A 4,057-nucleotide genomic window follows, 5' to 3' on the forward strand; every position below is an offset into this window, starting at 1 on the left:
CCCCCCCCTTCCCATCAGCACCATCAGATGAAGTTATTTGTGAGTCCATCTGCTGGAAACCAAACCAAACATGACAAGTCTATTTTCACTGTCGGGGAAGCGAAGTTGCCAACGTGCTGCAGCTCAGTGCTTATGAGGAGCCTGGGGGGGCACGTAGGGCTGTGTCCAACTTTGTGCGTGGGGAAGGAAGCACAGTGAGGCTGCGATAGCACAATCCCACTAATGAGGGGAAAGCCATAATGCTCGCTGAAAAGGTGGCCGTTTGGATAAGATAAAGGGGTTTTTGGATTGCCTTATCCCAGTGCAGCTTATTACTGTGTCATTAGCAATTAAGTAACATTTGAGTAGTTCATAATTTGACTAATAAGCCTCTGTGACAAAGGCAAAAAGCTAAGACAATAAAAGGACGGTGTGAACCAGCAATTTGTCCTGACAGCTCCTACGCAAGAGAGAAGCACCCGGCGCTGCGGGGGGAGCAGCCTGAGGGGTGCAGGAGCCAGCAGAGGATTCTGGATGCTGAATTCCCATGGCCTGAGGATCGGCCGGGGGGGACCAGAGGAGCACAGCTTGGGATGGGCACCCAGAGCCACCCAGCTTCATCGCGGCCCTTCCTGGGACTTCAATCTTTCTGCTCATGAAATCTCTTCCCAAGAGGACGCCTGGAATAAACTGTCATCTGATAATAGCTACCAGGTGGTGAGCAAGGGAAAAAGCAGACATGCACAGAATGTTTTGACTTCAAACTCATGCGGACTGTCAGAGAGGGAGTGCGTTTTGTGTCCCTTCCTATTCCCTTTCCTCCCCCTCATCACTTTCACCTCTCTGTGGATGGTGCTTATTTATTTATTTTGCTTTCTCCACGTGATGACAAACCCCCAGGTCAGTGGCTGAGGGCCAGAGGCACAACCCAAACCGAATCCCCAAATCTCCACCACCTTTCAAAGGGGCCACAGTGGCCAAGACCGGGCCACCAGGCCACTTCATTGTCACCTCCATAATTAAGCAATAGAGGAAGGAATTCTCTGCAGCCATCGCTGCTCCTCTCACCTCCTCTTCTCCCGCTGTCCCTACCCTCTGCCCCTTCTCGCTGTCACTCCATCACCCTGTGACCTTTCCCATTAACAGCTGGTGGAATGCTGCCTGAGCTCAAGGCATCTGCTTGCAATCCGTTCGCACCAGAGCACTCCTTGGCCTCGGGCAAGGAGCAGTCACTGAGCTCCCTTCAGTCCAGAGAGAGAAAGCAAGAGCACATCTACAAGCAGGGCAGCAAAGGGCATCCATCACACGAGCTTCAGAGGGCAGCAAAAAGCACAGCCACCCCTCCCCTGCTTACACCTGGGACGTGCAAGTCCCTTTCTTCCCATTCCAGCAAGGGGCTTCCTCTGTGCCAGCACACACACAGATTACATCTTGTTCTTACCAGGAAGGAATATTGACTTGGAAAATATCAAAAACACCTCTGAGCCCTCAGCACTGCTTCTCACAAAACAAAAAGAAGAAGAAAAAAAAAAGTAGCACGAGTCAGAGATTGAATCGAAGGAGCAGAGGCATTTTGCTATCCAGATGATGTGAAGAAATTAGCTTCTATAATAGGGAGGTCAGCACTGAGAGCAAGAAGGAACTTTTCAGTGACATCTCAAAAGTTTAGAGGTCTTTCCTTCCATTCATGCAACTGTTTCTGTCCCCAGCACAGGGATGTGCACAGAGGCAGACATTATGCAGCCAGAACACACCGACCTCCAGCTCCATTCCCACTCCAGGAAAAAGCAAGTGCCCGCAGGCAAGCACTGATGATGGCTGCCGATACAACAACCCACATAATACAGTCGGCTCCATTGCAAATGTAATTGCAATCCTAATGCAATCAATACCAATGGAAACACCATATTTATACAGAGCCTTTCATCACTCACATGTAATGCAGTCAGTGCCAGTGCAAATATGCCAGCATCTGAAATGAAATATTTGCCGTACATTTTGTGTGCATGCAGACCAAACACTGCATTCGGGAGAACTCTGCAAATCCGCTCGGCGATGGCCTTGGGTGGGTTTTGTATGCCCCCCAAACTCAGTAAAAAGTAAAAACCCCCACAGCCCACCCAGCTGCAGCACCCCCACGTCTGAACTCAAAGCATCCAGCATAGAATCAAAGAATCACTCAGGTTGGAAAAGAGCTCTGAGATCCCCAACCCACCCTGCCCACAACCCTCAGTGCCACATCCCCATGGTTATGGAACACCCCCAGGGATGGTGACCCCCCAGCTCCCTCCTTGTGCAGCTGTGCAGTGCAGCACCACCCTTTCCAAGAAGAAATTTCTCCTAGGATCCAACTTGCACGGTGACAAAAAGGACAGGATTTGACCCCGTGCTTCACAAGGCAGAGTGCTCTGTACGACAGCACAGCTGGGGAGGCCAATGCCACCTCCCTGCCCTCGCTCACCATTCCATCTGCCCTCTGAATTTGATCCAGACAGTCCATCACAGGTCTTGACACATTTAATGTCTCAGTAAAGAAAAACATGATGCGTTGATGCTCCTGTAAAGCTCTGACAACTGACAGCCTAATGGCTCCTTATTTTTTCCCAGCTGCAGTTTAGAAAATGAAATAAATTTAGCTCCTTAAGCACGCTGGCTGCTCAGTGAGTAACGTACGTGCTGCTCAGCCAGGCACTGCACCGTGGGACCAGGGAGCACCCACAGCCCATGGGCAGGGCATTACGAGGGATGGATGGGGGCTGAGGCACTGTTCCCAACAGATTTAGTGCTCCAAACGCTTTCTGCTGGTTATTGCAGCACCATAGAAAATGCCAATTTGGAAGGGACCCACTGGGGTCACGGAGCCTAACTCCAAAACACCATGTTGGTAATTGACACTGCAGCTGGCACCGGTGCTCCTGCAAACTGCCAAAGTGGAGCAAAGACCATTTATGTCCGAGCAGCACTGGAGAAAGGCGACTTCTCCCCTGCCATCAGAAGGGACCCAGCGCTTCCCAGCAAGCAGAGCTGCCTGATGGGCAGCAGAAGACACTCCAGAGCTCCCGACTCCCCTCACGCCTCGTGGCTGCAGTATATTAAGCAGCGCTGCTGTAATTAGGCTGAAGTACTGTGTGGCCACAGGGCTGGGAAAGCATGATTGAGAGCCTCTCGTCGGGAAGCGGCCGGGTCCTTGTGGAGCACACAGCAGCCATTACTCACTGCAGTTCGCCCAGACGAGCGCGCGAGTCTCAAACCAGCAGACTGGAAACTTTCTGCAAAATACTTCTCAGCCCGTGAGTGATTGAGGACGGACGGGACTGGAAATGAAGCTCTTATGTCCCCATAAAGGAGGGCAGGAAAGGAGGAGGGGATACGGCACCGGCAGCCCAGCCAGCACCTGCTTCCCTTCCAGCAACACCGTGACTATTTCCAGCGGCTGAATCTGAGGGTGGATGCAGGGGGGGCTGCTGCCTTTCCCCACATTGTGACATCTATCGCTCCTGAAGCATCTGTAAGTTGGAACTCCAAGCAGGGAGCTGGACTGCAGCTTTTAGGGGCACTTCTGCACTGTTCAGCATCATTCGGAAGGCCCTGCAGAGATCAGAGTCTTCCTGACCAACAGTATAAATAGCATGAAGCTTTCAGACTCGCTACAAGCATTTCCTCACTCTTTTTGCCCCCACCAAGTAATTCCTCTTAAGCAACTTTTCCTCCTGCGCACGATGTGCTGACCAGAGGGGATGCCAAGCAAAGGACAGGAGGGTTGGAAAAGCCAATGAAGACAGATGGGACAGTCTGGTGACAAGAGTACCTGCTGCCACTGTCGGCTCCTGCCTCACTGCCCCCTAAACAAGCTCATCTATTACCAGCCTGGGTACAAGCAGTCCCTCAAACAAGTTCACCTCCGCATCCATCAGCACAGGCGAGGAGAATCTCCTGCAGCCATTCATTGTGATGAGCTCTACTGCATCCTCACACTGCAGCGCCCAGCTGGGGCTGAGCACCCCTATAGAAAAAGCCCTTCAATCCCAAGGAAAATGTATGCACAGCCCTCTGCAGAGCACCCATCTATCCTCTGCAT

Source organism: Lagopus leucura, unplaced genomic scaffold, assembly GCF_019238085.1.
Source record: "Lagopus leucura isolate 7727_CA_CO unplaced genomic scaffold, USGS_WTPT01 Super-Scaffold_100034, whole genome shotgun sequence".
Classification (NCBI taxonomy): domain Eukaryota; kingdom Metazoa; phylum Chordata; class Aves; order Galliformes; family Phasianidae; genus Lagopus; species Lagopus leucura.